General features: G+C 30.9%; 1 protein-coding gene across 2 annotated transcripts in view; it reads left to right on the top strand.

The window, feature by feature from the left end:
* The window catches only part of SEMA5A (semaphorin 5A), a 548,675-nt gene that overhangs the window by 282,636 nt on the left and 252,278 nt on the right, over positions 1–13,761 (top strand). The gene's annotated exons all lie outside the window — the stretch shown is intronic.

Raw genomic sequence — 13,761 nt, 5'->3', positions numbered from 1 at the left:
ATGATAAGCAAGTTGATTTCATAAAAGCCTGGAAAGACTTATATGATTGGATGGTAAATGAAGTTAGTAGAACCAAAAGAACATTGTACACAGCAACAATAAATTTATGTAATGATCAACTGTGATGTACTTGGCTCTTTTCAATAATGAGGAAATTCTAGGCAATTTCAATAGAATTGTGATGGAAAGAGACATTTGCATCCAGAGAGGGAACGATGGGGACTGAATATTGATCAAAACATAGAAGTTTCATCTTTTTTATTGCTGTTATTTGTTTATTTCATTTTTTATTTTTTTTGATTTTATTTTTCTTACGTAGTTTACAAATATGGAAATATATTTAGGTGAATTTTAAATGTTTAACCTATTGCTTGCTGTCTAGGGGAAGTGAAAGAGGGTAGACAGGGTGAATGATTTGGAACACAAAATTGTGTAGAGGTGAATGTCAAAAACTATCTTTACATGTTTTTGGAAAAGTAAAATGCTATTAAAAAAAGACTTCATCATGCAGAGATCTAATGATGAGAATTTCTGTACCTAGCTAGTCTAATCCTGGGACAGCAGATACAGTCTAATGTCAAGACCATACCTGGAGGCTTTCCAATTTAGAAGAACCTATCAGAACTAATAATGGGTGATAAGGAAGGGAAGAAGGAAGGGAAGGAGGATAAAAAAAACAATGGCAGATGATAGAAGTTAGAAAATAAGTATAGATTTAATCATAGTTAGAATAAAGGTAGAGATAGGTGATAGATTGATCAATAGTAAGGTAGAGCTATAGTACCATACCATATGTGGTTCTATTCTTCATTGCATAAAATACTTATTGATACTTATATACTTGTTTTAATTTAATTTTGTAGATTACTTAAAACAGTAGCATGTTGTAATTTCAAAAAATTTTCCCGGTGTTCCCCCTAGAACATTTCTTGATTAAGTGTCATGATTAAGTTTGAAAATCTTCTAATATTTGCTGTTTGACAACCATATTTTTAATCAATATAAGGTAATACAATCATATACTGAGGAAATATATGTATGAGAAAGTATAAAAAGCATAAAAATTACAATAGAAATGTAAGGTAAGTTATTATCCAACCTTAATGCCTGGTTAATATCTACATCAACAATATTCATAGGCTGTTTCCAAGAAATAGTCTGTGTGTCAAGAGTTCTGGTCCAGCTGTCTTATATCAGTACTGGCAGCTTGGAACAGATATTCCTCTTGTTTAATTCAAGTTCATAGAAATGAATTTTTGATATTAATTGTATTAAAATAGTTAATCTATCATTTAAAAATTTTAAAACACTTTGTAAACTTATACAACCACTAAACTGATTTTATAGTATCAATCCATTACTATTTTTTTTTGTCCTAAAGTAGGATATCAAATGATTTTTAATGAAATTTTTTAGGGAAGCCCTAGGCAATATTGTCAAATAAGAAAATTGTCTTGTTTTGCCCTTCCCCTTAAATATCAATGTTATTTTCCTCTTTGTTATTAATCTTCTACCTATCAGAGATATATGAATTGGAATATAATCTCTATGGAATGTTCATTCAATTTATGCAATTTATACAATAACATTTTAGAGTAATGAATTTTCATCTAGTCCTTCATAACCATTTTTACATATGAGGAAAATGAAACTTAGAGAGCCTGTTTTGGACCCACTATAATTATAATTCCATTAAGTTTTGAATGCTCTGTAAATTTTTATGAAAAATCAAATGAATTTTAAAAATAAAAATAATTATTTTATTTTATAATTATATGTTTTATATGCATGAATGGAAAACAAGTAATACATACATAAATGTACATATGTATGAACTTCTTGAACCATGTTCCATTTATTGAAGAAAGAATCTAAATCTGTTATCTTGGTTTCCCCTGATAATACTTGAAATAGTCATGTGTCATTGGAAGCACTCAGTAAATATTGAGTAAATTTATTAGAAAAAAGAAACCCTTTTTTCATGAAAGAAAATTATATCTACATTACCTGTGTAAAGATAGAAATTGATTCAATAATTTAATTGTTTTCATAACATATAATGTAACTCACAGGCTATTCTATACCAGATATTCTTAGAATGAAATTTCTAGACCCAGGTCCAGAGACAAATTTTAGTGTCCTTGAACTTGGATGGAAACATACAATTTTTGTTTTCATTTATCACTAACTGAAATTTGTTATTTCTCTCTCTCTCTTTCTTTCTCCGTGTGTGTGTGTGTGTGTAGTTAATATAAGAAGAGGGACTCACCGGATTTCCATGGGGATCTAATGTCATATAAGATTGAAAACACTATGCTGACATCTTTTGCAAATAAGAAAATTTCTATTGAATCCATCAGTTATTTAGATTAAGTATAAAAATTAATATTGCCTGCTCAATTTGGAAGGAACAAAATGGTTCTAGTCATTGGATGAAATGGAGTGACACTACATTGGGACTGATTGATCAAACTCTATGAAGTTCAAATAAAAACATTAATGTGGTTTAAAAATTTGACTTTATAGTAGAAGAGCAACCTTCCCTAAAAAGTAATTTCCTGGATAGTATAGGGAGTATTTTCCATCTTGTCTTCCTACCTTGACTAGGGAATGACCCTTTGAACTTCAAAAGGTTAAAAGATTTAGGCATCCCTTAATATTCTCGAGTGTCCCTGGGATAGCAGTAGTTGATAGGAGACTATGCATGAAAGTTAAGGACAATTTAAATCTACTGATGCAAGGCTGTTTCGTAACTGTAGGAATCCTGGGAAATAGCTAAAATCAAATGTATTGAGAGTTTCATGGAGGCTCCACAAAGTACTTCTAGCCACCAGTATCTGTGAGTTACCCTTCAGTCATTTATATCCTCCAAGCTGAGCCCTCATTCTGCTGAATTTCGTATGTATTTTTGAGAGCTTGGCAAAAATGTTATATATGAGTGCATTCACTATGTTGCCATAATAAATACTCCTTTTTAAAAAGTTAATTCTTTCTTGCTAATTGGCATCCACTGATACTGAAGATTTGAAAATAAGGGCCCCAGAGTCTGTGCTAAATTTGAAACTCTCAAAAAGATACCCTATGTTGGTATGTAATAGGTAGTTATTCATAGGTAAGCATTGGTACATCCTTGAACAATAGAGAGGAGAGAAGGAGTTTTGCATGAGGAAGAAACCTATAGGAAGGGTACTTAAGTGCCAAATCATAAGCAGAGAAAACACACTAGGGGTAAAATATGAGGAAAAAAATAAAGGAAGTATTTTTCTGGAGCTTTGGGCTGGGATCTTTTTTTTCCCCTACTAACCTAAGACAAAATTTGGAATTCTTATAAAATATAGTTACTGTAAATTGTAAAATTATAGTCATAAGAAATATACAAATATCAGAAATTCACATAATTCACTTAGTATCTACAGTATTCTGTGCCAGGTCTGTTTAGGCAAACCTATTTTTCTAGAGTTATTCAGTATCAGCTTTTCTCCCATCCATTGAGTAACTTGTTTTTTTTCTTTTCAGGTAACTCTTTGATTTGGGGTTCTAGTTTTGGAAGACCAAGTTTAATAAATATCTGTGCCAGTTTCATCTGTAGTTCATTCTTTTTCTTGGTATTCTTCCCATTATCATCTCTTTTAGACTTTCTTGTGGTCATGGTGATGATGGTAATAGTTGGTTTATTCAGTGATAAATTTCTAGTCTTTTCACAAACTCTTTTAATGGAGAAGAAAACTATCAGAAAATGCCACGCAGTTCTTCCACAATTATAAATATATCTAGGTATAGGCTTGAACTATAGCCAGAGGTCAAAGAAAACTATAGATTGTCAAACAATAAATTATTCACCAAACACTTATTAAGGATCTAGTATATGCTAGATACTATATTATGTGCTAGATCCTTGCATGCCCTTTCTTTTTATTAAACAAATATCCTTCCTTGACCCTGATTTTTAACATTATTATGAAGATAACCAGTAGTGTGTAACTAGATATTCATGTGGTGATGAAAAGCAAGAAAAAACAGGTAGATATATTTGAAAAACATCTGTGGGATAGAATGCTTCCTAACTCTACTGGAAGGAGTTCAGCTTAGTCCTGTGTTTATAATTGAAATTTATCTTGCATTTTCAACAAACTGGTTGTTATCATTTTCGTGCTAGGTTGTTTTTTGTTGTTGCTGTTGGTGGTGGTGGTCTTTTTTTGTTGTTTTTGTTTTTGAAAAAAAGATCTCAGTTTGTAAAACATCCTCCCTCTCCCCCTTTTATTTTTCTCCTTCTTCCCTCTCTCCTCCCTCCTCTTCTTTGTTCCTTTCTTCCTCCTCCTCCTCCTCTTCTTCCTCTTCCTTTTCCTCTTTCTTCTTCTTTTCCCCTCTCTGTCTCTTCTACTTCCCCATTTCCTCTCATTCTCTCTTCCTTTATTGATCTCCCTCTTCCTTTCTCCTCCCCCTCCACATACACACACACACACACACTCTCTTTCTCTCTCTCTCTCTCTTTCTCTCCACCGCCCTTCCCCTCCTTCTCTCTCTCATACACAGGCACATTCACACACTCTCACACACTCATATAATTGACAATCTTGCTTTAGAATATTTCAGGTTTCTTGAATGTTACTTTAATATTCCAAGAAAATTTTGCTTTAGAATGAATTTTTCATTTTCTTTCATTCAGTTGATTCATGAGAATAACTCTTAAAATTAGAAAGGAATCACATTCATGTATGTAAATTTTTATCAAATGCCTCTGGTATACTGTGTTGCTAGTATATTTTCAGTAAAATGTTACTCCTATTGTACAATGGTAATGCGTTTCCTTATTTTTGTGGAATAAAAATCATTTTTAAAATTTTCCTCTTTAAAGTAAATAATCTAGAGGATTACCTCCACTCTCCATTGCTAGGTATGTTTTCATATTGTTGATTTAGACAATTTCTTTGTTTCTCATAATTTATAATTTCATGAAATACTCTGATTAATATTCTATAAAACAAGTAAAAAAGTTAGAGTTCAAACTTAATGTGAGGGTTTTTTTTTTCCCTTTTTGGTCTTTCTCTTTAAAGATCCTTCTTTGTTATGTATACAAATTTTCACCATTGAAATAATACAAGAAAATACATGGGATGCCTATTAAACTGGATCTTCATTATTACATATTGTCTTTAAAATCCAATAGCTTGGTCAATTCCTATTATTCCTGATAACTTGTTAAACTGTCATTACTATTTCCATAATAGTTGGCCAAAATCATATGTATTTTTCAAAGAGACGCAAAATTATCATTTTGAAAACTGGGTCTGTCAGAGGTGATTGCAATCCAGAAAGAATATTATAAGGTATTATAGTTTTTGATCAGAAATGTTTTGTACAATGTAAAAATGTAGATTATTTAGCAGGTAAAATTTGATTCAACAAATCACTACCACAGAGATTTATTCAGTACTTATGAAATCCAAGTCCTATAATCCTCTGAGAAATGATGACTCCTGCTCTTGAAAGGCTCATAATCCAGTAAATACAGTCCTGCATTTATTGTTATTTCTAGAGTCCACTACAATTGAAAAATTTCTTCATTTGCTTAAAACTTATTTTATAGAAATCACTCAGTCACCCTCAAAAACAAATTCTTGAACATGGCTTCAAACATATGAGTTAGTAATTACAATTGGAAGGGAATATTGCACAGTAATAGAATAGCATATGTTTTAGTTTGTATAACAAATTATTTATTATGCTTATTTTTAGCTGCTTTGTGGAGATTATTTGTTTCATTTCTATGTAATACATATTCACATCAATTGCTAAAAATTTCTGTGTTTTAGGGAATTTAATTCTCATTTGGAGTATTTATAGTAAAGCGATCACTAATCACAGGAGACATGAGATCGCTTCCCACTTTCAACATGTATATGAGCTATGTAACTTTTGTCTAGTTCTCTAATCACTATGATCTTTTATTTCTTCATCTGCAAAATGGCAAGTATAATACTTATACTACCAGTCTCCCATAGTGGTTACAAAGAAGCAGAAGGTATTATGTTATATGATAATAAATTATTACATTGATTAGCTAATTCCCCAGATTAACTGCACGATTACGATAAATATGCCTGAAAGAAAGACAGCAAATCAGCTTAATTATATAACATTGGACAAGAAATAACTGCAATTATATCATCCAAATGGTCCATTTGAAATCTAGAGTCCTCATATATGTATGTATTTTTTACCTTGCAGCTGACACATACTTATCTTTTAATTTCATAGTTTGGTGCTATATCTTCTATTCATCGCTCTCCATAATAACAACATGCAGAGGATTCTTTAGATATTTCTTGCACTCACTTGCATTCGTTGTGGAATAGACTGTAATACCTGATTTATGATATGCTTTGTAAAAGTTTCAGAATTGATAGTTAATAGATTTCTGGTGAATTTCTTTAAAAGAAGACACAATTTAAATAACAGGAGGAAATCAATATGTCTTCAATCAGCCTTTATAGAGAATCAAAAGCACTCTCCCCTGCCCTACCTTTTTTTTTTCAGGTACATAAAAAAGACTGTAGATGATATATGTAATTTTAAAAGAATTTTGGGTTGGCACAGAACTTCAGAACTAGCTCTGATTTTCTTGGGAGAAAGAAACAGAGGCTGGATTGGTTTCAAGAATCTGTGTTTTCCAAGAAACAATACTTTCCAATTTAATAGCAGGTCACACAATCAGAGACCACTCATAATTTTGAAGAGTTTCACTGCTAGGAGATATATGATATGCTTCCAAATAAAATTTAGTTCGCTGACTAAAGTAGTCCGGAATATGTTGAAATTTAGAGGAATTTATATACTAAAGGTTCTTTGATTACTTGCTCAGTGTTATTAGAATGTAATATTGAGGGCAGGTAACCTTTTAACACACATATTTTTGACATTCTAAATTCTTTGAACACAATATCTTGCCCATTTTTTAGATTAACAAATTCTGATCAGAATAAAGGAATGGAACTTTGGCAAATCAAAAAATTAATAACCAACACTTGTAAAAGCAATGCCTAATTAGCTCATATTTTTTTCATGAACTTCTAATCTTCTAGTGTATTCCACCTGATCAAAAATCAGATTTAACTTCTCTGTAACATACAAGCTATGTGACTCTGGGCAAATCCCTTAACCTTGTTTTCCTTAGTTTCTTAATCTGTTAAATGGTCTGGAGAAGGAAATTCCAAACTATTACACTATTTTTGCTATGAAAATAATCAGATCACAAAGTCAAATATGACAAAAAATGGCTAAACACCACCAAACCAACAACATATCTTTACTTCATATGGCCTACAATTTATTCAAAATTATATAATACACAATGATATTTGTATATGTAAACTGAGAGAATTTCCTTATATGAAAACATGGTCATCATACTTCCATCCATACCATGATCTACTTCTGGAATAGGCAACAAATTTAGTGCAAAGGAACCTATTTTTTGAATAAGAGGATGTGATTTCCAGTTCTAAGTCAGGTATTTATAACCTGCATTACTAAGAGCAATTGATTAGGCTATCTGGGACTTAAATTTATTCATTTGTAAAATGAGGGATTTGGTAAAATGGAATTATCTCTAAGGTTCTTTATATCATTGTGACTGAAATAGTAAGTGGTTTCTTGTTTTTGTCTTGATGTATTTTGCCTATTTGTATTTAAAATTGTTTCTATTTTTCTCTTTTGATTTTTATCTCTTTCCATTCTTATTATGGTAGTCAAGCTCTTGAATTTCCTCATCTGATTTTTTTGTCTTCTTTTTGATAATACTCTCTTATTATTATTGTATTCCCATGTACAGTTAATCATTTCATTTTTTGAAAATCAAATTTTATATTCATACTCAAGACTCCCTTATGGAACATTCCTTACAGATAAATACATGTTTAAAAATCTCCTTGAATAGTTACTGTAATATGAAACTCACTATCTTATAAGTCATGCTTGAAATATATTTTTTGGATAATCAGGGTTTAAAAAGTTTCATATTGAGCTGAAATTATAGGAAAATATATTTAGAGCTACAAGAAACTATAAAAACCATTTAGTCCAAACGTTTCATTTTATAGAAGTGAAAACTGAGAAGAGAGAATTTAATTGACTTATCCAAAATAAAAGGCAGTATTGAAGGTAGAATTCCAACAAAGTCTCCGTAATTCTAATTGTTCTGTCTGCTATAATCTCTTGCCTCTCTGTTTCCATACCCCAGATCTCCCCAAAAGAACACAGCAGAATAAGCAATCTTCTCTATTGTGCAGCCCTTTTAAAAGATGAATTTAGGTATTTCAATTCCCTCCCTTTAATCTTTTTTAGATACACATCTGAAGTCTTTCAAACACCTTTCATATGAAATAGCACTGCCATCCCATTCCTTCTATTCATAAAGTGATCTTGTATTTTCAGTTTATTTTTGGTCCTGACTTTTGATTTATTTTATGTAGAGAATCACCTAGTGAGGAGACTTTCTGTCCTAATGCAGATCAGTATCTTGTTCAGTGCTTATTATATTAGAAAAAATTTCTGCTAGCATTGAAAGGTTAAGTGACATCCATAGCCAAATAATTTATGCTAGAGATAGGATTGAATTTAGGTTTTCTTAATTCAAAAACTGGTCCTCTATATGCTATCTACCCAAGTCTCATAATTTTGTAAGAATTATTTTTTAAAATATTAATCCTGAAAATGAAAATCTTATATAAAATGTATTATGAGCAGATCAAATACTTCTTACAGTCTCAATGCATTGATTTTTTTTTCAGAATTTTTTCAGTGTTTTTTTTTTCTAAGCTTTCTTTAGTTTTTTTTTTTTTTCCTTTTGCTTCTAGCTACATCATACTTTTGGATTGTATTAATTATGAGATTAGCTAAAACACTTTATCTCTTTATTTGAATTACTGTCCAAAATACTGCACAGAATCTTTATTTTACCATTGATATTTTGAAGTTAAAAGTAGAAACTTTTATTTTACTCTGTTAGATCTCATCTTGTTGGTTTCTATCTAGTCTTCTAACTTGATAAGATCATCTGGATTTTGTTCTTTTTTCCCATATATTACCTGTCTGTTATAGATTTGTGCTATCCACAAATAGGATACATATGCTTCCTCTTCCTCTATCCAAATCAGTGAATTTTTTTAAAGAAAAGAAATAGGGCAATGAAACTGCCTTCCATTAAAGGGTTCAAGTCATTTGATCTGGATGAATCACATCCTAAGGTATGTGATCTTTCAAGGATCATAGGGAATGGTAATTATCATAGGACTGCAAATGATTGAGTATCCCCATTTTTTAAATGTTGATTCTTTCTCCTATAAATTAATCAGCTTGAATGTATGACAAAATTCTTGAAAGCAATAGTAAAAATGAGTGCTTGCTGGACTAGAATGTCAGAAGCATGCCAAAACGTATTTTAAAATGGTAATAATAGCAAAGATTTTGATTAAATTTCTTTATTATACTTGTAGAAGAGAGGAAGAAATATATACTGGATAATTGTGTGTGTTTGGAGTGGTTGGTTTCAAAACTGACTAATCTACACATTAGTCACTAGAAGTTTGAGTTAGATTATTCTAAGAAATCTTGTCTATAGAACTGGAAGAAAACTAAGAAGCTTTCTAACTTGACCCATTCACTTAATGGATAAAAAAGTTAGGCCAAAACTGGTAAATCAACTTACCTAAAGGTCTCACTGACTGTAAGTGGGGTATCTGGAATTATGGCCCAGGTTCTCTAACTTGGAATCCATGAATCATCCAAATATACTACACTGATTAGAAATAAAGTGTCACAAGAATTTGTCTGTGATTTCATATTGGTGACATAAATTGCACCCCTATCAGATTGCAGATGTGATAATACTATGAAAGAAGAGAGAACTAATACACTGGATAATAACAACAGAATAGTTTAGAAAATGGGCCAACTCCAGTAGCATGAAGTTTAGTGGGAGTAACATGAAATCTTCTATCTGGAATTAGAGAATCAACAATAGAATAGACTGAGGAAATTTTGTCTTGGCAGTAGTTCATATGAACAGATATTGATGTTTTAGTGAATTGCAAGTTCTTTGTGAATCAAAAATATGATATGATAGCAAAAAATAGTGAATGTAATCTCTGATTGCCTCATGGGGGGTATGTATCCTTCAAAAGGAATATTGTTGTCATACTGCATTTTGCCTTGGACAAAACCTGTTTAATGAAGATATTGAATACTATGTCAAATATAATATCGAATGACATAATATTTGAAAAATAACTTAGCAATGTGGCTGGCACAAAGTATGCATTATGTAAATGCTCATTCTAGTCTTTTTTCCATATTTTATATGGATCAGTTAGAAGAACACTTGCTTTTTTAGGTGGTAAAAGAGAAGACTTGGTAAGAGGCTGGTATAACAGGTCTCTTCAGTCTTTGATAGGGTGTCAAACAGAAGTATTAAATGTTTTTGTTTACCCTTAGAAGGTAAAGGCACAAAAAGTAACAGAAAATTTGTTCACTTAGCCACCTGGCACTCTTTCTCCATTCTCCACTAAAATGACAAAGGAATTTTCTTAAGCATGCTTTTCCTGGTCTGTAATCTCCAGTAGTCCCTTATTATTTCTAGAATTAATTTTAAAATCCTCTTTTTAAAAACCATAACAATCTTCCACCTCCCTACTCTTCTAGTCTTCTTAGGTAACATTCCCTTATATGTTTTTTGATCCAGGAATTTAGGTGTTCTGCACATATAATATTCTATATTCCAACACTGTGCTTTTATACTAGCTGTTCCTCATACGTATATAGTTATCTTCCTCACTTTTGCCTTCTGAGTACTCTGGACTCATTCAAAAATAGCACAAATCCCATTTTGTTCAGTAACTCATTCTAGCAAATCTCTTTTTCTTGGTGTCTTCCCTCTGAAATTACCTTCCATTTTTTATATAATTCACATTGACATCATGAAATAGCATGACAAATGTACAAGACTTTCAGCAAAAGAGTATATGGGGAGAGTTCTTCTGGATCTACTCTTTGACACCTTGTTTAGAGGTCAAAGACAATTCCTGATACTTTTAAGTGACTGGAATTGCTCATAGGATGTTTCAAGTGTTTGGGACTTTGCGGTAAAGAACACTTGTGAGAAGAATCACCCATCTGGGTAACCTATAAATGCCCTCACATGGAAAGTATAAAAGAGAAGACAGATTAATGTGCTTCCTAATAACTTGCTTGTCCATTTAGTCCTAGAATTAATGATTTTAGGAGATAGTATAAGCAGAAACAGACATATTGCCATCCAACTCAAGAGTTGAAATTCATAGATGACATTTTTACATCTTAATCTTTTCTATATAGAGAGGGCAGTTTTCATTACCTAGGAAACTTGATTTCAGAAACTATTCCTCAAGCTAAAAATTTCTTGGGCTTTATTACAATTAGGGACGCTTTTCAAAATACTCTTGAATTTGAAAGTTATAGGATCAGACCTCTAGAGAACAATACCCTCATGGATAGAGAAGCATTAAGGATTAATACTACAATTAGCCAGAGAGAGCCAGATCTTGATAATCTCTCCTATTATGGTCAGGGCTGAACCTAGGATTTCACTACTATAGGGAACTCTTGGTGAGGACATTTATCTACTACAATTATAAATCAATAATTGTTTTCCAACTTATAGTCTTATAAGTTGCTTGGTTCACTGAAAAGTTAAATGACTTACTTAGGGTTACAACTGGTATGCACAAGAAGTATCATTTAAGTCTAAATCTTCCTAGAGGTAGAATTCTGATTTAGATTCTGATCCTACTCTCACTTTTATAGCAAGCTATTCAGGCAGTACATGACCAGTGGAAAAACAGTGCCTATGTCTGAGGTATAAACTGTTATTTTGGGTTTTGTTTTTACTTTTGGAGGAATTAAAATAACTTGAGACATTGCACATTTGACAGCAACTCAGTATAACCTTAGAGGAGAGCCAGGGATTTCCTAGAATGAAGTAGGACTCTCATTCTCATTCTTATTCTAAATTTAATTGGTAGTTAGTGCATGCAAGAAGATATGTTGCAAATACTTTCTGTGTTTTCTAAAGTTGTTTATGGGTTTCCCAATTAGTCCTTCAAGAAGTTGGTGTCTTTTCTATGTCTGTCATATATAGGTTAGTGTAAATCCTTTGTGCCTTTTAAAATATGTTTGACAAAAAACACTATCCTCTATTTGTTATGTATTTGTTATCCTAATTACTTAAATAGGATTTACAGACACAACCCTCATTTGGGAAAACCTAGACATGCTCATTATTTGGGTGATAGCATATAGTAGCCTAAAAGAATATGATATTGGTAGATCACCCTTTGATATCAAATACTTTGTGTGAACTCAGGCTTATGTGGTAAGTAGCAGTGACTTGTCTATCTATTGGCTCTAAGAAAGCATTTCTCTGTCAAACCCCTATGTAAATGCTTTGCTATTCATTTTTCTTGGAAATAATTCTATAAATGCTATTAGTATCAATAAAATATGAAAAATAATGAAGGGCAAAAATTGGAAAATAGAGAATGTGTTACTACAGTCACTAAATTATTATTTTTAGCAATTGATGTAATGAAAAACGGGAGAGAACTGGCAAACTAATTCAAATAATTCATAGTTTTCCTGAAGCAACTGAATATAAAGTGAATATATTAAAAATCATCAACCTTTCTACATAATAATAACAGAATCTGAGAGGAGATAGTAAAAAAGGAAATCACATTCAAATAATTCAAATAATATTTAAAATATACCACAGAGAATATTTAGGAAGCAGTAGATCAAATTATACTCAAGGTTTTTGTAAATATAATTTTAAAATACTCTAAATAATGACAAATTATTGAATAGATATTCATTAAAATGGATCTATCATGATAATATTAAAAAATAAGTTGCTATGATCTAAAATAATTTATATCCTTAATACTAAACTCATCATTCTTATATGTTTTTACTTATATAGAACTATATATTTTAAAAAGCAGTAAAAATTAAAAGGACATAGTTCGTTTTGATTTCAGATACAATACATCACAACTCTTTGGTACTTGTTAAAAATTTTAAATTATAACTATAAAGAAATTACTAACTAAGCAAGAATTGGGGGGAAGTAAACTATAAATAGAAATAAAAATAAATAGAAAATTAAATAAATATAAAAAAGAAGAATGTATTTAAATGATCAAAGGACATGGCAGATTTAGGAATTAGTTTCAATTATTCTAGAAAGAACTAAGAAAATATACTAAAAAAAAAAGAAAAGTAATTAAAATGTCCATACAATTGATATCCCATTTTGAGGTATATATCCTAAACAATATAAAGAAAGCTCCTTTGTATATCAAAATATTGATAGCAACATCTTTTTTTTTTTTTAAAGATAGCAAAAGAAGAAAGGGGATATATTCAGAAGTGAATATGCTATAAAGTCAAAAGTTATCCATAAAAATACTTTAAAAGTTACTTAAAACAATTATAACCTCTGAAATAGGCATTTATTGCTAAATATAATCTTTCTCTACATAATATCTATCTTTATGTGCGTGTGTGTGTGTATTTTTCTTCATAAAATACTAAGACAGAAGGAAAAGACAAAAGTATTCATAGTAGCTGATTTGGTTTACACCTAGTAAACTGGTTGAAGTTGAAGATTAAAATAAGTGAGATATTTATAAAATCATTTAATATTTAATAAAAGGAAGGTTATTTAAC

Source organism: Antechinus flavipes, chromosome 1 (assembly GCF_016432865.1).
Source record: "Antechinus flavipes isolate AdamAnt ecotype Samford, QLD, Australia chromosome 1, AdamAnt_v2, whole genome shotgun sequence".
Classification (NCBI taxonomy): Eukaryota; Metazoa; Chordata; class Mammalia; order Dasyuromorphia; family Dasyuridae; genus Antechinus; species Antechinus flavipes.
The sequence above is the reverse complement of the archived record's forward strand: the minus strand, read 5'-3'. Positions and strand labels throughout refer to the sequence as shown.